At 43.1% G+C, this 23088-nt stretch overlaps 1 long non-coding RNA gene across 2 annotated transcripts; it reads left to right on the top strand.

Moving 5' to 3' along the window:
- Positions 1 to 216: 216 nt before the first annotated feature.
- LOC135298166 (uncharacterized) lies at positions 217 to 1845 on the top strand. 2 transcript variants are annotated; one of them, XR_010360158.1, is made up of 3 exons: positions 217 to 352; positions 1447 to 1569; positions 1712 to 1845. It is a non-coding gene; the product is annotated as an uncharacterized LOC135298166 (long non-coding RNA). The 2 variants fall into 2 exon arrangements; XR_010360159.1 differs by having other exon boundaries at positions 1704 to 1810.
- Positions 1846 to 23088: the final 21243 nt, after the last annotated feature.

Below are 23088 nucleotides of genomic sequence, written 5' to 3'. Positions count from 1 at the left end.
TTTCCAAAACACCCAGCCTGCAACAGCTTCATCATCCGCAGACACATTTTGCAGGCAAGAGGAGTTCACATCATTGTAGCACCAGGCAGGGCCCCATGAATTACTGCCCTTTTATGACATGTTATGACACAGTGTGAATGACATCAAACCCCTGAGAAGCGTTACATTTTCAGTAATTCCTTTGTCTAATTGGAAAGGCCAAACACTCTAAGAACATTCACCTGGAAAAAATATCAGGGTAGAGAAAGGCAAAATCTGTCTGCCTGGTTCAAAGTCTGGGTTTGCCTTTCTGAAAGGGAATTACATCATGCTAGAAAATAATCACCTGAGGATTCAAAGGCCAAGACACAAGGTTACCAACTGGAGATCCTTTTGTGAATTCCATGAATACTTTACAAAATAGAGAAAAGCTTTTGTCCTCTTCTGTTGCATGGAATTCCATAGCTACATTATATCCCCAAATATCCACCAAAAGGCATTGAGGCTAAAAAGTCAAGCACTCAAAAAGTGGCCAGAGGAAGAAATTAAGGCGATCTTGTCTATTAGAAGAATTTTTTAATTACATTATGCCACTTTTTCCCCCCAAGCCTCCGTTTCATTCAATAAGGAGATTTTGAGGCAAACCTTCCTTTTCTCCCATACACTGGATGTCCCAAGTCCCAGGCCCCAAATGCTGTGCCTGTTTGCCTGTGGGGCCCTGCAGCAAGTCACTTCAGTGAGATTTGGCAGGAGGCAGGGACCCAAAAAGGAGAGTTCTTCCCTTCAGTTGCAGAGGAGCTCAGTGGGCTGTCCTGTGTCATTCAGCAAGCAGAGGAGGCTGAGGCCCAGGGCCTCACTCCAGGCTCTGCAGCTGCTTTCTGGCAGTGGAGGACAAAGGCTCAACCCTATTTTAGACCCTGCAGAGGACATGCGGAGGTCCTTCTGCTCTGTTCTTTTCTAGACCCATCTAGAGCAGGTTTCTTTACTCTCTGTCCCTCACTTGCTGACTCTTTGCTTATGTTAGCTCTTTTTCCAGTCTCAGTCTTCCCCCAATGCACTTAGCTCCCTCCCAAGCTCCTCCATTTTCTCTAAGTTCACCATTCCAGTGCCACTGTCCTCCTTCCCCCCCAGCATCTCTGTCTCAGTGCTTTCCCCACCAGGTCCTTGTCCCAGACTACCTCAACCATTCTTCTTAGAGGAATCCTTTACTTTCTCTTGAATTGACACTTACCCTAAAGTTTTGGCTTATGAAAAGATAAATCAAAAAGTGTTGGTTTGGGGTGCCTTTTTTTTTTTTTTTGAGAAGCTTTTCTTAGGTAATGTAGCAGGCACAGGCAGCTGCAGCTGTCCTTCAGACAGGACTGCATGAAATAGCCTTCCCTTTATCCTCAAAGGTTCACATGTGAGATAGCCTGGCTTCCCTTCAAGTCACTGCCAATAATAGGTGTAATGTATTCCCTTTCCCAGGGCTGTACTCACAACAGGAGAGGTGGATCCAAGTTCAGCTGTTCCCAGACCAGAGGTGCTCCCAGAGCACAACCACCATCACCCAGAGCACGTGCTCTGCATCCCATACCCAACCCACATGAGGTATGTGCTGCTGGGAAAATGCTGACCATTTGGAGAACCTGTCCCCACACACAAAACCTGAGTGTTTTCTAACCTGTGTGTATCTCACCCAAGAAACATATGAGATATTGCCTTTCAAATTAACCATTTTTAAGCATTTCAGGAGCCACAAAACAGCTGTGAAGACATCTGGCTGAACTAACCAAGCCCATACATCAGGTCTTTGTTCAGCTTCAGATCCACAGACACAATATGAAAGAAGCAGTTGAGGAGTAAAAGGAGCATATTGCTGCAGACAACAGAAAATTCCCCTTAAGCAGTCAGATCACATCCTTTCCTCTCTCTCTCCACTTGGTTTCCCTGTGCAGGCAGAGAAAAAGGACCTCATTTCTCCAAGCTCCAGTCTCACCTGCTTCTGGATAAAACACACAAGCAAGAATATCCATATGCAAACAGTCTGTGTTCATTTGGTTTTTTTTTCCCAAGACTTATTTTATTTTGGGGATTTAACCCCCAAAGCCCCTAGTGTACTCCCAGTAGGCTAGAGTGTCATGATAAAAACTTCTTTCTTTTTGAGGAACTCCTACAAGCATCCACAAAGTGTCTCCACTGCAGTGCTCTCTTGTCAATTTACCCACAGACAGCCTGACAGCCTGGAGGTTGCTGATTGCCCTACATCCTCTGTCTGTGGTGCTGACTGTCATTTTGCCATTTCTTTGTGGTCTCCTGCATATCTTGAACCATTTTGTTTCAAACTGTGGAGTTTCTTGGAGATGGGTGTTCATCCACACAGCATCCAGCACTGCCATGCTCTGGGTAGGAAGCAGACACTGATATTCCATCTTCCCCCCAGGTTTTGCATGGAAAAATTCTCAGGGAACATTGAAGCTGCTCATTGCTGCAAAAGTGACACCTCTTCATCAATATATTTAATCTATTGTCTGGGATCTCACTGACACAGAGGAGCAGGAAACGAACAACTGTCTAAACATCAGATGGTGCAGCAGAGAAAGGAGGGAGTATTCCATAAAGCAGCTCCCACCTTACCTGTGCTCTATTACCAGAGCAGTCTGCTGATACTGCACCTGCTGCTTCTAAAAAGTGGTAGAGGAAATCTTATAATATACCCAGCTATTACATTACCACCCACGTGGCACAGAGCAAAGAACTGCACAAAGTCCCCAGAGACAGACTGCTAGGTTATAAATAGGTGCCGGACCTACATAGCTGGAATGACTTATAGCTGCAGAGCAGGACCCCTAATTAATGACATTTATGAAGTTTCTGGCTGCAGCTGGTTTGGTGGCTGGAAATAACTGGCTCTGCAGAGTAGGAGCAGCAGCTTCCCTCCAAGTGTTGGCAGAGAAAGCGAGATAGCAATAGGCACATCCAGTCAAGGAAGCTTGGTGGAACGTATGCAAACCAAATCAAAGGCGTGCATATGGGGGGGAAGTTATTTTATGTAAAATGATCCACTTTCAGGGAATGTTACATTGACAGCACACCTGTATGCAATGCCAAAGTCTGTACTGGTCATCCACAGAAAGCTGTGCAGTGAAATAGATCCAAGAGAGACATGAACAGAAAATGAAGGCGTTAGATCAATCCAATCCTCATCTCTTCTGCCTGTGCAAATGGTCTTGATGCCTCCTCATAAGTAATTTAATTTTAAAAGTGGGGGGGGGGGGGGCACAGAAAAGAGGTTTCCCCATAATTTTAACCATGTTTACACCATAAAAACCCCACGCCTCATGCTCAGGGTGCACATTCCCTGAATCACTGCTCTGAGCCACAGCTCAGTACCCCAGACATTCCTGGGAGAAGTACGTTTGTCACCCACTGTGTGATAGCTGGGCACCCATCCTCTGTGCCTGGAGGGGGTGTTGGACAGGCAGCCACCTACTCTCATCCACTGGTTTGTTTGCACATGAAGAGTCATTAGAGACTGGGCAACAACTGCATCCACTGGATTAGTTTAGGGATTTTATTGACAGAAAAACAAGAACAGAAAGTGGTTTTAAATAGCATTGTTCTCACATTTCAGAGTTCATGATCTGCCAAAATAAGGATTATTTTATGCCTGATGAGCTGCTCATCTCAGCAGCAGCCTGTGAGCTCCAACACAGTGCAGTGTGTCTTAGGCCTGTTTTCACCTGAAACAGTACACAGTGACTGAACTAGTTCAAAAAAACCCAATCACAACCCAAAACCCCACTAAACTTACCTAAACCAACTTGTATTTGCTATGAGACAACAGCAAGCCAGCAGATGGCTATGACAGATTAGCTATGGGGGGGCAATCTGGACTTTTCCAAACCTTGCGTAATACAGCTTCATATTTTGGCTGAGGTTTTAACACCTTCCTAGCTCCAAGAGTTTGCAGTAGCATTTTCCCTTCATGGGATGCATCCCTCAAAGCCAGCTCTGACTGAGGGAAGCAGACATTTGTACTGACATAGCACTGGGAAGTCTCAGATGGGATTCAGTCACATTGTGCTCTGGCCATATATACTTATCCTCCTGGCTGCAGTCCATATCTCTATATCCTTACCCTGAAATACTGGTTGTCTAAATAGCACAGCAAGTATACTCTGGTTTCTAAGAAAGTCTTCCTTAGGTATTTAAATTTTACATATTACATAGGAACTATAGGTAGCTGGGCTGCACAGAGATTTCCCATGAGCTATGGATACCAGCAGTGGAAATGGAGGATAAGGGTACTTGAGCTTCTCTAAGATCATGGGCCTTACTGACTCACAAACAATCCATTTCAGGACCTTCTTACCCCCTAAATATTTGTATTGCATTTTATGGAATCATGGGTTTTCTACCCTGCACATGCAACCTCTTCTCTTTATTACCCCAAATTGTTGAGTGAAAGTCCCTCCTTTAGAAGAAATTGCCCTACAATCAACAGTATCTTAAAAACAAATAAAACTAATTATTGGTTTCACATCTAGTCGAACATTAAAGAGGTTAAGAAACAAATCAGTCTCGCATCCCTAGGCTAACAAAGATATTGTGCTTCTTTTCCTCTTCATAGCTCCCTCCCCAAATCCCAGCTTTTCTGGAGGTTTTTGGTTGGTTTGTTGGGTTTGTTGGTTTTGCTGGCTTGGGGGTTTTTTTTGCCTTTTAGCCCTATTTCAGTATAAAATCCCTTCTTCTCCATAACCCTTCTTGCTAACAGTTAATCCTTTTAACATTCTCGATCCTCCTAGCACTACCCTATCCTATTTCTCTTTCTACTTCAAATGCAGGAGCAAGCACATGATCCTCCCTCTTTCCCTTCTCCCCGCTGGCAGTCCCTGAAATGTTTGTCCTCTCAATGGTCTACTGCTTTCAGCTTCCCAAAGTCCCCGCTGCACATGGAATTCAGAATCTTAAAGTGCTCTGGATTGAAAGAGACCGTAAAGACCATCCACTTCCAACCCTCTGCCATGGATAGGGACACCTAACACCAGACCAGGCTGCTCAAAGCCCATTCTGACCTTGAACACTTCCAGAGATGGGACATCCACAGCTTCTCTGGGCAACCTTTGTCAGTGCCTTACCACCCTCACAGTTCAGCATTTCTTCCTAATATCCAATCCAAACCTACTCTCTTTCAGCTTGAAGCCATTCCTCCCTGTCCTATCAGTACTTTTCCTTGTAAAAAGGCCTTTCTCCAGCTCTCTTGCAGACGCTTTCAGGCACTGGAAGGTGCTATATGGCCTCCCTAGAGCTTTCTCTTCTCCTGTCCACTCCAACCCACCTGCCCTTACTTACCGAAGGCCATAACATTTTTATTGAGCATTTTGAGTTGCCAACCAACCTGGGCAGTGTCTATCAGTCTGTGCTAGAGGAGATGAAACACAGCTTGGCATTGGATGCAATGAAGATGCCTGAAGTTTGTCACTGGGCTTGTGACACACAACTGGCTTCCAGAAAAGCTTAAATGCCTGCTGGAGAGCTGACAGGCTAGAGCTGGTAGTGCTAATGGCAGGCCTAAAAATACTCCCCCCTGGGTATCCAGAGTACGCATGGCACAAACGTTAGGACTTCTCATTTCCAATGGAGTCATAAGGTGTTTTATCTATGAAAAACCACCTGATCTCATGAAAGTTTTCAAAGAAATCTTTTGGCAGTTCCAGCTGTTGCTAAAGTGCTTCAAATTAGGTTTCATACAGAATTTAAGAATAGAAATACAAAAACAGCCCTTCCTAGGGAAACAGCACCTGCAGAGTCCTGTGATAAATGCTGCCTTTCAGCAGCTTGAGCTTCTCATTCAGCTCCTTCACATACAATATAAACTGGGACTGGGGACTGTGGAAATATAACACAAAGAAAATTTTGGAAATGTTAGGATGGGGCAGGTAGAGTTTTGCACCCTACAAGCTAGTAGCATTGTCTGGGAAGCAGCCAACAGATTCCCCAGTGGACTTTTCCCTTCCTGTAGCTCACTGGAGAGCACAATGAAGATACTGAAACCATTGGGCACATGTAAGCTTAAAAAATACCTTTTAGCCTGCTCAGTCAAGCAGTATTTTAGACACTGGGATTTGAAAACTTGGCCCCGTTTGCAGTTCTGCCACTCATCTGCTGTCTGAAGTTGTGACTTGCTTTCCCCACTAGTGACATTTCTCTTCTCTCTGGAAAGCCCGCGAGTGCTGGCAACAGCATGCATTGAGAGCAAGTGTACTGCTAACTGGAATCAGAAAGAAGCCAAGTACCAGAAAGAAAGAAGAAAGTATTTCTTTCATTAGTATTTTGCCCTGTTGCTTTTAAGGCAGCCTCATCTTGAAAAAGATGCAAAAAGGCTGAAGCAAAATTGTTGCCTTAATCTGCAGCTAAAATATTTAGCAGAAAAAAAACCCAGCTGTTTCAGGAGTGATTGCTGCTAACATCTCAGTGAAATCTAAAACAGTCCACCTCAAAAATACAAACTATACTCATTTGGGCCTCAGGCAATGCAGTCTAGAAAATTTGTAGCAGGAGCTGACAGAAAATGTCATGCTGATCTGTCTAGGGAGAACAACTAAAAATAAAGTAATATCAAAGCTGAGACTACTGCGTCATGCTCTTTGGACATTGTTTTGATCTTCCAGTGCACCAAAAGTAAGGCTCATAAATTATAGATGTTATTGTGAGCAGCATGTAAATACCACAAGACAGAAACAGGTTATTAGAGAGAAAGCAAGGAATAAAGATGGAAAAAACATTGAGACAGCAGGGGGAAACCAGCAAAATCTGTTCTTGGCTACAACTGTGTATACAGAGAGGTTTTAACTGGAAGAAGTAGCTTTTTCTGTCAAATACAGTGCTGTATCATCATTGACATCCCGCCAACAAATACAAATGCATGAGTCAATGCTCTGAAAACCTGCAGGGCAGATTAATGTGTCATTATCTCCTCAAAATCATGCAAGTGATCAGAGAAGATGAGATCTTGAAGCCTCCCTCTCTAACACAGCTTTCTCCTTCAGCATCATGACCATCCTTTCAGCACTAGGATCTTGTTTCAGAGGTGTCAAACCGCCACAACTAAATTACGCCCATTTTTTTACATTATCAGCAACAGTTTCAATCATTTCTTGGCTTGAGGAGGCTGTATATTGGCTTGATCTAGCAGGTAGCAAGGAGAAAGAAAATCAAACCAGAAACCAAGTGGTGACACTTTGCTACATATGAGAGTGTTGACTCTTCGTTTTGAACACCACAAATGGACAGCTCAAACTGCTGATCTAAATCTACTTCCAGTCATTTCACACAGCTAAAAATATTAACAGTGACAGGAAAAAAAGGCACATGAAATTATGAACTACCATTATTTAATAACATTTTACTAAATAATCTAGTAATGAAGAGTCCACTTTTAAAAAAAAAAGTAAATTCTAAAAGCCCTTGGCTTCAAGAGAAGTGAGCAAGTGTACTCTTGAAACAACATCAAAACTCCAAGCTGTCACATGGGGCCAACTGCAAAAGTTGTTAGCTAATAATACAAACTTAAATCTGAAAGCACAGATTATTAAAGAAAAATAAATTTAATGTAATCCTAAATAAAGGTGATTCAGTTTTTCTGAGGATGCTAAGAAAGGAAAACAATGCAGAAACTGTACCGCTATATGTAAAATTAAGTAAATACAATAGTAGTTGATAGATATTTCTCTGCTACAGAAACAGGTAAGAGAGCACCAGCTCCTATCATATGGTGATGAAATATGGTATCATATGGTGATGAAATACCCTGTGTTATAAAAATAACAGGTGAAGGTTAATGAAAGCTAATGTGGATTCAAATTTTAAAAATAGTTGTCCAAAGAGTTGTTTAGATCACTGAATCTGAATCTCAAGACCTTTGAAGCTCCAGGAGAGGGCAAGAACAGTTATATTGTACCAGAAAGGCACAATTTTGACCAAGATAATAGGATGGCTGGTGTGGGATTGGAACTGAGGTCACAGTTCCTGCAACAACTTCCCTCCTGGACCAAAGAACAATGTACTGACCCATATGGCTGTGAACCTGGGCAGATATCAGATCTCCAGGTCATACAGGACCACTTCCAAGCACAGGTGGGTTTTTGTGGCATTTTGAACAAATGGTCCTCACCCAGTGTTATTTATCATTTTTTGTCTGCTGCAGCACAAACAAAATCACTCTCAATCCAGGGTTACAAATGACAGAGATCTGAGGATAAGGGAGGAAGGAGGACAGGCAGTGATGGCTGCTGGCCTGAGCTGCTGGTGAGCCAAGAACAATCTCCTGCTTTGGGAGAGGTGACTGAGTGGCTCTGTACCCCTGAGGGAGGGACCCAGGCCACGCTCACAGGGAACCAGCAACTATTAAACAAGGCATATGTTAATGGCATTTTTCAATCCACTGTGACTTATTGCAATCAGCATAATCAAAGCATGCAAACAAGGGAATATCAAGAAGCCGAATAACCTTTCATTTGGCTCTGTTGCAGTTACTGCTGTGCTGCATTCTGCTATCCACATGCCTAGAAATCAGTCAGGAAACTGTGACAGATTCAGTGGATAATGAAAACTGTTAAAGATAGAGGGATATACACAACTCAGTCTGGACCATTTATGGGAAAAAAAACCCAAAACTTTACAAATGTTTTCCTCGCAGTTTAATCACCAATTTCCACAACTGTCAACAAATGTCATGTCTAATGTCTCTTACTTTCAGCAAACAAAAAAATAGAGGGAATCGACTGCAGGAAGATTAATCTAGACCAATTCATCCTAGAAATAAAACACAATAGAGGAATGACTGATCACTAGGATTACATATCCAATACCTTGTGACGGATTTTCAGCTGAGGAAAAAAAACCTCAACATTGGAAAGCTCTGCTCTAGACCAGTTCTGAAGTAGACTTTGTGTTATAGCTAAATCTGGGGAATTTTTCTGACCTTTGCAACACCAAAGCTAATCACTTCTTATATCCCCATTTTTCTCCAAACAATTCTGCTTGTAAACCTAAACTCTTAAAATGGAAATTGGTATTCTTGCTCCAGATACATACTTTTCACTCATTTTAAGGCTTCTATGTTATCCCATGACCTCACAGTAGCTCTACATGGATATATGTTTGTACATCTGTTATGTTGATTGCTGAAAGAGTTGTTTCTTGGAAGTAGAAGACATACATCTGAAAGCCAGGCTGTATATTAACCTGTCTCTAACCTATGATATTCCTCAGTGTGATGATGAAAAGAGCAATTTGGTTTTAGAGCTTAAGAAAATGCTGCAGATGTTTATCAAACCTTATCCATAATTGCCACTGTCCATTAGTGTGGTCATTCTCAGGAATGGGTGGATAAACTACCTTTCAGGAGGAAAAGAGCTCGCCACCAGCCTGCTGCAGGTGGACTGATTCTGAGAAAGGTACAGGGAAACGATGATCATTTTGCAATTCCAGACAGGCAGAGCCCAGATTCAGCTTAGAGTCAAGAACCAGAAAACACTCCCAAAAGACACCAAGGTGGTGAGCATCTATCTCCAAAAGTGCCACAAAAGTGTATTGACAAGACAGTGTTTTCTCACTGCTATGGATTTCTCCATGGCAAATTTGTCCATACCTCTGTCCGTGGCAGACCATGTCCCAGCCACAGTTTACCCCTCTTTGGGTCTGATTCTCTGCTGAAATAACTCAGCTGAGCATTTGCTTTGGGTTGCTGCAGAAAATAGGAGGCTAAAGCTACCATATAATTGTAATCAGTAAAAAGAATAAAAAATGTCAGGATTATTAGTTGCTTCCAAAGGGTTAATTGGAGATATTAAAAATCAAGGCTTTGCTGCCAGGAGGAATAATCTAGAAAAGAAGACTCTAGCTGTTTTATTTCCATGTGTGGAAGGGAAAGCAGTGTCTTTAAAGGCTGCCAGTTTAACAGGGGTGTGTTCACTTATATGTACAACTCACTGCTACCATGGGTCAGGTATGGGCAGTGTGAATGGCGGGGTCAGAGATTTCATGTACACAGTCAGCCTACTGCACAAAAATCTCCTTGGACACTGAAAACAAAGAGGAAGGGGCAGTGGATAAGTAATCACGGATCTCTTCTTGCACTATTAATTCAAGAGCACACATTGTTTTTTTCTTAATGAACTGCCTCTATCTATTTTCTGGGCCCAGATACATAGTTTCTTCTTTTAGCAGGTTGAATTCCTGCCCTTCAATCACTGGGAGGGATTTGCCAGGACAGACCCAGTAGACCCTACATTTCTGTAGTCTGAAGAGGGAGAAGATCAGGATTCCAATCTCCATTTTATAGTGGTACTTCTGCTATTTTCAGAGACAAGAAAGAGCTATATGGTTTTCTAAGATCACCACAAAGAGAACTCTGCTCCCAATTTTTGTGGAGTCCTCCCTGTTCAGGCTGCAAAACATGCATTGTATATCCTCTGACAGTTCAAGTGAATTAAGTCCCATTTTACAAATGGAAAATACGACAATCAGCAAAAAGGATGAAGCATGCATTTTTATATAAAGCTTAACTTAATGTCCTTTGAAACCAATGCAAAGCCCTGCATTGACGTCAGAGAGCTTTCAGATTCATAGTACTGTAAATGTAAATTCAGGCTTTCCAGTAGCAGAACTCATGTAATAAACCCCATTTTTGATGTACTGAACAGTGCAATCAGGCTCCCTTTTGACCATTCACCAGCTATCTCCTTCTGTGGGTTTTAAAGCACATTATGAAGGAGGAAAGCATCATCAGCCTCAATTTACAAGTGAGAAAGAAGAGGCAGGAGGAGACAAAATAATTAGTAAGGCTGGCTATTACGTCAGTAAAAAAATGAGAACATCGCACATGCTTCCTGACACAAAAATGGGCTCTTATAAGATAAGTAACACTGATAAGAGGGTCTAATTTGTTACTGATATGTCAAACAATCTTACCTCTTTATCTTCCTAGGCAGACCTTTCTGCAGGAATGAGCTCCAAAAGCTTCCAACACAAATTCCAATTGATAGGGAGGTCCAAAACTCCCCCAACAAAGCAAAATGAACAAAGAAAAAGGGACCCTCCCCAGCAAAACAAAATTAAATGGTGAACAGTCCTTGTAAAATAAAAATGAAAAATTCAAAATGAAAAATTCAATTTTGCAGTTGAAAATTTCCATATTGCTTTGGTCAGGTTTAACTCTTTGTGCTGGCCTTACACAGCTCACAGGTACAAAGAGGACCAAAGTTTGATCCATTTTTAGTTTTAGGTGAAGCAAACACACAGTTAACCAGTTCTTTAAAAAATCAGATTCATTCAAATAAAGTCCTTATCTAATATTTTATGCATGATTTCCCCTGCTCAAAACCTACAGCACTGTCTTGCACCACTGACAGTGATTTGCAAGTAGTTTGCTTTCCATAGATTTCACTGGACAGCATGAAGATAGCAGTATCATATTTATTGCCAGAGATACTCATCATTTATGCAGAGAAAAGCTTGATTAATTAATCAATCTTTATTTAAGCACAGAAGAGGGAAGGAAAGCGGAGATACACAGGCACTCCAAAAGAGACTCTGTAAGGAAGTGTTATTTGTAATGTAAAAGATTGGCTCACAGTGCAGTGTTCAAAGTCAGAAGGACTTAAAAAACACCTTTATTTCTGTGAGCAGAGCAGTCACAGTCAGGAGAGCTAGAACCCACTTCTGTTCAAGCATCAGCAGCAAGCCTGTTTATGTAAGCTGCCAAGCATTAGTGTACACAAAATCACAGAACACACAGTTTGTAAACAGGCAGGGAATGCTGTGGTGGCAGGGACACACACATGCATATCCTCCAGCTCCTCTACAGAACGAATGGGAATTGCTGTGCACTGCACTACCTGAACTTGGCATTCAGAGGTGCCTCCACAAGTCAAATCCAAAGCTACCAGATAAACGTTCCCTCAGACGTGTCCCTGCACATTGGTGTGACATCCCCTGGCAGGTTCAGTTAGGCTCAAGTGCTGGGTATTACCTATATCCTCCCCCTGCAGAACCACAGCTCCGTCCTTCTCCCTCTTCCAGGCCGGAGAGGAGAGCGGCTGCCTCATCACAGTGAGCTGTGCTCGAGGCAGGATCAGTGAGGGGGTTTTCATATCCTAATGAAATTAACCTCCTGGGTTAATTAATCTCTCTTTTCTTGTTTGGTGTGCTGTTGTACCCCTTTTGTAATCTCCCTTGCTGGGGGATGGAGGCAGCACCCCAAGCCCTCCCTGCTGCTCTGCCAGAGCATAGGCTCTGCAAGGGGACATGGGGCACTGCCATGCAAATACCCAAACAGCGGTGCCTTTTTCCATGTTACAGGACATATAGCACATGGCCAAGCTACTGCTACAGTCCCACCCTTCCCAATCTCCAGCAATCTGTTTCTCTAGGGTGCTATTATGTTTATCCCTAAAATCCAGTCTCTTTCCTTAGCTATTCACCTAGATGACCATAAGCAATAGGATTCCACTGTGTCAGAGGAAAACCTTCCTTTAGATTTTTTTTTGTGCCTTGCCCCAGAGGGGGTCTCAGATGGCTCAGACCTGGCTGATAGCTCCACTGGCATAAAACACATGAGGATTTTTACGCAGATGGCATCAGAGATAACACAGTCTGTTTGGACCTAAGGAGGTTCAACATCTTAAACTATTTTTTAAAAAGCTGTTCAGATGCAGCTAGTGGACTAACAAAGCCTGGGGAGCAGGCCTCTGACCCTTTCTTGTTTGGGTGGTGGTGATGGGGCCTGTTCACACCTCATGGATGAAAAATTCTTACGTTAAGACAAAAAATAATAAAGGGCATCTGTATTTATTTGCAGCAGAGCTTTCATAAGAACTGCCTGGAGCAATACTAGGTTGGATCTCCACAGAACTTAGTAATCATCCATAAAATAAATACGTTTCTTCCCTGGGACTCATTGAGAGAGCTGGGGGTAGATGGGGCTGAGCCTGCCCTTCTTGATGATAGGTGGGAAAGGAAACTTTGCCTACTGGAAAAGCTTGGGAATCACTCCAGAGCAGGCTGTGATTTAATGCTAGGAAAAACTGTATCCCTTCAGTAAATGTACTTGGACTAGACTTTATATAAGCAAACTCAGAAAAAGCTTACTCATTCTTATGTCACTAATCCAGGCACCTCATAATTTGCAGAGGGTGGGGGGAGGAGAGGAAAATCAACACACTGCTACTTGCCAGCCACAACACAGTACTGATTTCCCACTGCTCAGATTTCATTAATTTTTTGTAAGACAACAGCAGAGTATTTACTAATACACAGGAAGCCACACACATCACCCTGCAGGCATTTGTTGCCTTTGCTCATCAATAACTGCTGTGCCTAACTGGATGTCTGTGCTCAGGCAGGTGGAGAGGCACAGTTTTCATAACATGTCACGTTTTAATAGTCGTAATGAAATGAAAGCATGCCAGTGGCTGCTCTTATAGACATCATCCCTCTAATTTCTGTATTGTTGAAGCTCAAACATTTTACAGATCAGGACGCAGAGTCTTAATGTATCCTAGAGACAAGTCAATCTTCTTCTGCATCCCTGTGCCTTCCCAGCTCTTGCCAAGACAGCAGAGTCATTATCTCCTCCACTTTTCTATCCTTCCCTCTTCAAACAACACACCTCAGAGGCATTGAGTAATTCAGGCACCGATTCTCAGGACTGCCTCCTTACCCGCTGTGAGACCGTCCTTCTGAAGAAGAGCAAACAAATTCAGTGTGTCTTTGAGGAAGTAAGATAGCCTGAATGCATGAAATGTAGGGTCTCTTGATCAGCAGGAACACACATGAACCGAGCCCCACATACCCCAACACACACCAGACCAACAGAGTCCCACTCAGGGCCTTGGTAACATGAAACAATGGATGTGTTTTTATCGACCACTGGCAGGACCCAAAGACTGTCCCTGCATGAGCAGAAAAGTAATCTTTGCTAATCATGCTAAAACCTTTCCCAGGAACCACATTACCCTCAGACACAATGACCTCATCATGCTGGTTGCTGGCTTTGTTTTTCTCCTTAACAACTCCTGGTTCTCTCACTCCTGTTTCCCTAGGAATGCTGCATTTCTCGCACACAGGCATGTAATTGTCAAGGCCAAATGCTGACATCCACTCTGTCCAAAGTTATTGCTCCACAAGCACACCACCATGTCATGAAAAAGTCCCAGCACCCACAAATCTGTCTCATTCCTCCTTAGTCAGGCCCTACAAGACTTTAGGACCGCAGACAGCAGGAAGGAACTGAACAAGTATACCCACCAAGCAAGCCAAAACAGAAATATTCACCTGTCAAATGTTCTCACCTTTGGAAACCTTAGTATCAAGGTGGACACTTACCAGTTGTGGAAACTAAAAGATAATATCCTGACCTTTCTGCCCCATCACTTGGTGTTTGGTCAGGTGGTCTCCCTGCCTCTTCAGCAGGGAGCAGTCAACACCTAAATTTTGCTTTAGTGACTTCCACACAGAGCTCCCTCCAACCAGCATCTGCCCCACCCATGAAGGGGTGGGAAATGCCTGTACATGTCCTCTTCACAGCAGCACTTTCACACCGCATCCTCAGCATTCCAGCTGGAAACAGCAGAACCTCCTCCCTCTGAGGAAAGGGGAAGAGAAAGGTGAGAACTCCACACTCTCTGGTCATACCCTGTTGTAACCCTCCAGAAAAACCCAGTATAAGTTCAGGGGGGTTCACCCTGCATATTTACCCGTTTGGTCTCCACCAAGCAGGGGAACATGTGGACTTGAGATCATGAGAACCCGAAGGATGGTGACAAATGCTCCCAGCTCTGCCCAGCCACAGCCAGAAAAAGAACAAGCAGAAGAGAAAAAGTCACTTTGGAGATCATCCTGAGGAAGCCAGCTCCTTGTTTTCTGGTGTATGATCAAACCCCCAAACCCAGCCCCAGTAAGTCACCCACCCCTCTCTGTCAGGAATGTTTCACCACATCTGCTGCTTTAGCCATTTCCAACAATGAATGCATGAAAACTGACACCAAGTTTCATGAGCTTTAGCTGTGCTATGATTCACACTTTCCTGCAATTATTGTAACTTAATGATATTGTTATATTTTGATCCTATTACATCTAATTAGATAAGAGGGGCTTATGATGAGACTGTACCTCACACCAGTCAATGACTATTTAGTTTTAAGTGACACCCAGCATTTTAATCCATTTTAATTTAATATTAGCTTTACTCCAAGTTCATATCATGCTTCTAATGCAAGGCTGGATTTCTGACTGCCTTTGGGGCTCCCAGTCTGATGGCCTGGGGAACACAGACCCCTGGGAGCAGAGGCAGCACAGGAGCCACATCTCACAATTCTTTGTCACTGAGGTTCAAGTCAGGAGCGTCTGCAAACTTGGCAGGGGACAACAGGCTGAGGACATGGTGACACAGACTTCAGTAACTCACTATTGACACCTCATATGTGCATAAAACAGTGTGTCATCCTCACTGCACACCCTCCTTTGTGCGGGAAACGATCAGGAATGTCAGGATCCCTTGGGAAAACCCACCATTATGTTAGGATGGACTAGAACATTTCTTGCCATATCTGATACAGACATTTTCAGGCAAGGTACAGATGTCCTAGACCCAAGGCTGTTTCCAAGTCACTTTTTAAGCTCTGCATAACAATTCCATCAACCCATCGTTTCCTCTGGTGGAAATTTTCATTCCCAACTGCCCACTTCCACTCTTTCCAATCAGTTAGAAAATGTTATTTCTTGAGCAATCTCAGCCATAACCTATGTTCTCGTAACCAAGTCCCCCTTTTGTTATCAACAAGGGACAGATGTGCAGAGAGAATCGTGGTTCCGCTTATTATCCAGAAAGCTACTTATTTTTTAAATGTCTTGAGTTTGCTTCTTTTGAGGTATTTAATTCAACTTTTTTCAACCCAGATTTTATGCTACAAAGAAACACTATTCAGTCCTGCCTGGCAGCAATTACTATGGCTCCAGTTTGCTTTAAGGTTTATGAAAAGGCTTCTATAGATTCTGGCAGCAGATTTGTTTGTTATTTTTATGGAATACTCATATACTGCAAGTGATCACTGCAAGAGTGTTTCTGCTAAAGAACTTCCTTCAGGCTGGCAGTAGCTCAGTTTCCCTGCCCATGCACACAGACCAAAAACAGCAATGACTTTAAATTGAAACTGTGAAGACTGAGCTGCCAATCATAAAATTCCTTATGCATAAAAAAAAGGAAAAAAAAAAAAGCATATTTGAACAGAGGACTGCAAGCTCCAGCCTCCATCTGGGATTTAGTGATGATTAAACCCATTCACTGCTGGCACATTTTTCATATACCACAGGTAACTCAGCTTCTGGGAAAGGACCTGGCTGGACTGGATCTGAGAAGTGACCTGACAATATAGATAGACTTATCCTGTCACCCTTCTTCTGGACCACACAGTCAACAGGAGACCCAGAGTTAACACTCAAACTCAACACCAAATTAGTTTCATAAGGACAAATTTTAAGACTGTGCTGTCCACTAGGGAGGGAGGAGACCACAGCAAAATGTTCTTCCGAACATTCAGAATTTGTCATGTCGGAGTAGCTTAGAAGTCAGGCACAAGTTTTACTTCTTTTTGATTAGAAGTTAAGTTAATAATTGGAATTTCAAAACCCAGTGTTGCCATCTGGACTGTAATGCAGTAAGTATACAGAAACTTCAACAGAATTAAGGTAAAAAATGCTGTAAAGTATGTTAATAAAATAATTACATTAAATAATTATCCCTTTATTTGCATTCAGAAATAAATCCTTTAAAAGCTTACTGAATAAAATTAAATAATAGAAATAAAATTAGTCAATCATCCAGCTAGTCTGTGATTAGGAGGACAGAAAATGGGCTGGCTAAGTATTTCTGGAGGATTATTTCTGTGGCTTTCAACCTCAGGGTCAGGTAAGGAGAAGATGATGAAGGAAAAAACTGAGCAAGAGTATAGTAAACAGGATGAACTTCCAGTAGGGGGGAAAAATACATTGTCAGTGGATTGAAGTGGGTCAGATTGCGAGAATGGCTGATGCTCACCACCAGCCATGGAGTCAGGGACTGCAGGAAAGTGATAAAAATCTGGTGCTAAACATGGCAACACTTAAAATCTGGATTTATTAGTAGCCACTTTCAAATAAACAAACAGATTTTTCTCATACTGCCAACATTAGTGAGTAATTTTGAAAGCACGGGTACAGAGAGGCAAATATATTTTGTAATAACTCCAACACTGTGATTTTGATAACTAGATTGGAATTTGAACTTTCACTGATTTATTTTCTGGGTTATAGTGGGGCTGATAAGGAAGAAGAAAGGACCACCTTTTCTGAGAAATATTATATCCTGCCTGGAACAGGATAAGCAAGTGGTCAAAACATAATAGGGGGGAAACGGGGGAAAGGAGAAAGGGGAAAGGTTCTTATCTCTGAATTTCCATTTATAGAACACAGATCCTGGGGAGAAGAGCAAGAGGAACCAGGTGTGTGGAAAGAGAATCAAAACTTACAGGTCCTTAAGAGCTTCAGCTTCAGGCAGCACCCACAGGGCTTTTGAGATCAGACATTTGAGAGAGTTTCCCTTTGCAGAAGCATAGAAGCTTTGGGTGCCTTAGCCCCAAAGCAGTAAAAACCAAAATAAGACATTTCAAAGTAGGTTGAATCTTTAAAATTTACTCAAACTGCTAATTGCAAGGATGCTTTTGAGTAAATGAGATTGCTTAATGCTGTGAGAACAGGTCTATAAAAATTTTGCTAGCAACTTCTAAAAAAATGCCACAAATCTCTACAAAATAATTCAGAGGAGCCAACCTTAGTATCATCCATGCAGAACTAAAACTGTGCATACAATACACAAAATTCTGAAATTTTAATAAAGAAAAGTTGCTGAAAAATTATTTAAAATAATACTTTTTGCTTCATCAGTGAATTATTTGCATGAAATGTAACCAATGTCTTTGATACCTGCCCTGCAAAAATGGGGGGTTTTTAGAAGAAAAAGTAAATTACCAACTAAATAATATATATCTCTGAATTACCAAAATATTAAAATCCCTTTGAAGCATAATTTGCTTGCCTCTAACTCAACCTTAGATGGCAGGTTTTCACACGATAATGGTCTTATCATAATTATGAACCATTTTGCTCTTTCCAGCACATTTTGGGCTGATTTTCTCACAGTGTGTTGCGGATCTTTCTACCATCTTTTACTGCTTATTCTCCTTTATCACAGAGAAACCAACTTCCATATGTTGCTTTCTTCCCTTCTTGACTATGTTATCAAGCCTCCTTTAATTCAGCACCAACCACCCCTGGTTAACACTTAAACCCGTTTGCTGCACCTCTGGATGTTCATGCTCTAATAATAAGCATTCCCACCCTGATACCTCATGCAGCACATCAGGTGTTTTCAGAGTGAATCCAGAGAGCTGCACCAAGGCAGGAGTGGAAATAGATAATCTTTAACATGCCTTCCAACCCAAACCATTCTGTGGTTCCATTATTTACTCCTAAGGCCACAGCTTCTCTTGAAGGACTTCCAACCTCTCTTCTTCCACCTACACTTTCTGCAAGCAGAACTGAGACCTGAGATGTAATTGCTTTCCCTCATTGTACAGATGGAAGGCTGAGAGTGAGAATAAAGACCACACTTTACCACATAAATGCCTGCCTGCCCAGAAAGAGGAGCTGAAACAAGAAAACCTCCCCTGACATGGGTGTAAGGTGACATTCCCAGGTCAGGGAGATCAGCCTTATCTGTCACCACTGCCTTGGCTGGTGGCCAGCCCCGGGTCAGGAGCTGTTTCAGGAGCTCACATCCTTCAGAATGTGGGCACAGCATTGCTACAACCACAGCAGCACCACTGGCTCTTGTGGTTTACTTCTGATATTGGCTTGGAGTTGACATTTTCCAGGGCCTCCAGTTGGCCTCCAGAGGGATATCCAGCAAGGAATGTCCAGCTCAAATTCAGTCTCAGCTCAACTGAGCTGCAAATGAGCAGTTCACTTGTTGAGACTACAAACACAAAACTCCCCTAAGTCCTTCTCTTACACTTTCAGGACATCAAGTGAAGGATTTTCCCAGTAAGCACAGCTGAGTGCTTCTAGTCTGAGTACTCCCCCAGAAAGGAACAGACAAGCATTAGGAAGGAAGAAAATAAATACCTGCATAAAGTTTGTTGTTAGAAACCGTCATGTAGAAGGGAAGTTTCCCTCAAAGTCTGGCAGGCTGAAGAGACTGAAGTTTTGTTTGGGAAAGCCTGAAACTCTGTGGAGTCTCTGTAAGTCAATATTTTTTTAAGATCTCTCATGAGGATGAGAATACATCATGATTTTCTATAAAGAGAATTTTACCTTCACATTAAGAGCCAATTCAGAGATATCAGTCTATTTGTACCCCCTTTGTTGCCAGACAGTCTTGGTAGAACAAATACATGCCAACATCCTCCAGCCAAGGCACAGCAGCCTTGCAAGTGCTGTCCACCACTGACACAGACATCTTCCCATTTTCCTTTCCGACCCATAGCCCCATGAAATCTGATTTAGAAGCAGCACAACTGCAGAGTCCATGCAGAGTCCCACCAGTCCATGGGATGAATTGCCTGAAGAAAATACAAGCCCAACGCAGGAGCCCCTTTCTGTGTTTTCCCTCCCACCATGGCCAGGCTGGACACTTCTATCTGGTTCCAGCTACAGGTGAAACCTTGGATTCCTCTGGAAGAGCAGCAGCCATATTTCAGGATGTCAGCACACCACTCTGACATCCTTTACAGACCTGGGTCACAGTCATGGCACCAGTGCTTTTGCTGGTGACCCACACCAGCCCCTGGCCAGGCACCTCTACACCCTCAGGAGACTTCAAAGACTGTGAAACAACCAAGGCAGGCAGACAAAGCTCCCCTCTCTCTCACATTTACTATTTGGGATTATTATCTGCTGGGAAATGTTAGCATTCCTTACTGCAAGAAACACCATAGTTTCAAAAACTACCTACACCAAGCCATTTAAAAAATTGTTCCTTCCCAGATGACCAAAAAGTTTTGAGGAAAGCCAAAACTTGTTGGTCATTTATTTTGACCAACAACTTGATTTCATTTTATATTTGCATTCAGAAGATGAAGCCCTTCTAGGGGGTGAGCAATTGAACAGTGTCATCACTAAAAAGGTTCAAGTGACATGTTCTGAGCTTATCAAAAGGTTTCTTTCCAATTATTTTCTAAACAAAACTCTTAAGAGAATTATGCATTCTATGCAATGTCTTGCTGTTAATGAAATTAATCATTTTGCTAAACAAATATAAATTATTTTAATCTTCCTCATGAATAAAATCCAAACATCTTATGCCAGGCACTCTCATCAGTTCAAGTTAAAAGAGAATTACCTAAGAATACAATGGAAATAGATTAAATCAGCTTCAGATATTTATAAAGGGGTGCTCAGCCTTGGCACCTACCCAGCATGGAAAATTTTAGCCTCAATAGCTCAGGTTCAGTCAAATTATGAGGAACAGAAGCCTGAGCCTTCTCATGATAAGCGCAAGGAAGCCACAGTGAGACAGACAGAGTGAGCAGGGCAATGACAAAGTGCCCATGAGGACGAAGAATTTAACCTTTATGGCAAAAGGGCTGCAGGGAAGACAAGACGGGTTTCAGGTACGAAAAGCTACCAATGGCTGGGCATCCAGCCTTGTCTTCCAGCATTAGGATGCCTGTTGGACCCAACCAGCTTTCAGCCAGCTGGCCCCAGGCCCATCCTGGGAAGGTGGGGATCCACCAGGTTCTCAAATCCTTGCATGGGCACACAATTACTCCACTGCATTCTGCAGGTGCCTAATCTCAGCCCAGCTGTCACCACTGGGTGACTTCTGGCCACACAGAAACTCTCTGCCTATCTGATCACTGTTTCCATCTCTCTGACCCAGGACAATATCATAAACAAATGAGTGAAGCAAAAGTAGTGGGGTTTGCTGCAGCCCAGCTCCCAGAACTCATTTCTGTCCCTGCTCAGCACCTCATCTCAAGAGGTTCTGCTATCAAGCACCAGAGATGGTGTTCCCAAATCCCCACCACATGGGAGAGACCTGTCACTGTCCCTCAAATCCAGGGGAGGGGGACTCACTTCTGTTCCAAATTTTCCCTGTTCATGCCTACCTCTGTTTCTTCACATCTCCCTTACTTTTCAGTAAGGTGATTATGTCTTTTCCACCCTTCAATTATTAAAAGCCTGGGGTTTTTTTCGCCTTAAGGGTGAAAAAGGAAGCAAAGAGAAACACTATTTCCAGCTGAAACAGAAAGGAGAATTTCAATAGGCAAACCGTCATTATTCTGTGATGTGTACACTATGTGCCTGGAATGCTGGAGGCATCTGGTAGACAGAAACGTAGAATAGGAGAGGTTGAAGAAGCAAAAATACTATAGTAAACTTCCTTGGGATGTTAGGATGATCCAGAAACACTTTTGCCCAGTTTCCCCATACGTGACCCTTACTCTGACAGTTTGCACCAAGCCGTGGTTCCCCTGCTTCCTCATGTACAATGTGCAGTCACCCCAGTGAAAGCAGGACAAAGGTACCAAGAGTTTATTTACTTAATTCCCCAGGGGTTTGTCCAGCCACATCCAGCCCAGCCACCTCAGAAATACAGCTGGGAGGGCAATTAGGTTGGCTGGACGGCTTGCAAGATGCTCTTGGCAAGGTGGTGAGTGGAGAAGGGCTCAGCTCTGCAGGTGCCCATCTTGAGATGTGCTGGCACTGACTGAATGGTCCCAGCCAGGTGTCAGCACTCAGCTGACACATCCCACCTCAGCAGTGTGCTGTAGGATGCTGCTAGCTCTGCAGCCTTCAAAGCCAATACAACATGCACAACTAAAATGAAGAAAAAAACTCACACCTTTCAACAGGCATTATTAGCCTGTCTCCAAAGCAAATCTCCTGCCTGCACCATATTTAGTGACCTGCACACCACCCTCTGAGCCATGGGAGATGCCGAGGCAATGGTTCACCCCTCACCAGTGGCAGTTAATGGTCAGACTCAATCTTAGAGGACTTTCCCAACCTTAACCATTCTGTGATTATCTGAGTGCCTGCACTGCAGCACCTGCCAAAGCAGCGCCCTTGCTCAGCTTAAGTTCGGGGTTGCACCCTGGCAGCCTCCCAAAACACCACAGAACCCCTCATGCCCTGGCTCATCTCTGCCATGGATGGTCAGCCCAGCCAAGCGGAGGTCTCTTCGGGGCTGTGCTGGAAGCCAGTGCTTTCCAAATACGTCGAAAACAGAAAGCCAGGGCTGGATGCAGGTTTGCTGAGATCAGGGCTATTCTGGTGCAGACAGGCTGTGTGCTGCTGATAGGGAAGATTAATGAGCCAGGCTGCTCATCTGTTGCAATTAGAAACAACACTATGACTATTTTGGTGTCATTTCTCTGCTGAGCACTCAAAGAGGTTATCAGCCCCATCTATATCTGCATGTAATCACAGCTTTGTTAAATATAGGAGGGTAGCAGCCATATGTACACACTGCTCTTACCCTGGAACTAAGGTGTGGAGGACTACTTGCTAATGCTCATACAGCACTAGAGAGAAAGAGAGAAAGGGGTTTGGTGAATGGTATTAACAAGCCGTGCCACTTTGTGGCAGCTAAAATTCCTCTAGCATTTTCAGTGCTCATAGGACAGCTGGACACAAGGAGCACCTAATTTGCTCAAGCTGCAAGGAGAAGGCTCTAAGTGTCTGAAGCTGTAGGGAATCACCACATTTATCAGCATAAGAAATGGTTTTGTGACATTAGTAAAGGAAGAGGGATTCTAGCTCCTGGGCTCTGTTCCTCACTCTGACCATGGAGATCCTTCTCATCTGCCCCAGCTGCAGAAAGGGAGAGGCAACACCTGTCTGAAGGATGAAGTCTTGCCACCTGCTTCCATGTTGTTATTTACAAGTGTGGGTGACACTTCAAGGCAGAGAGGACTTCTAAATAAACCAAATCCTTTCTTTTGTCCAACGTACTATGTTTCATACATCTCCTATGGAGCAGTAAACATTTAATCTGCCTAGATTCCCTGACAAATGTTACATGTT

The sequence above is a fragment of the Passer domesticus genome, chromosome 3, assembly GCF_036417665.1.
Source record: "Passer domesticus isolate bPasDom1 chromosome 3, bPasDom1.hap1, whole genome shotgun sequence".
Taxonomy (NCBI): domain Eukaryota; kingdom Metazoa; phylum Chordata; class Aves; order Passeriformes; family Passeridae; genus Passer; species Passer domesticus.
Note: the sequence above shows the minus strand (reverse complement) of the source record. Positions and strands in the feature narration are given on the sequence as shown.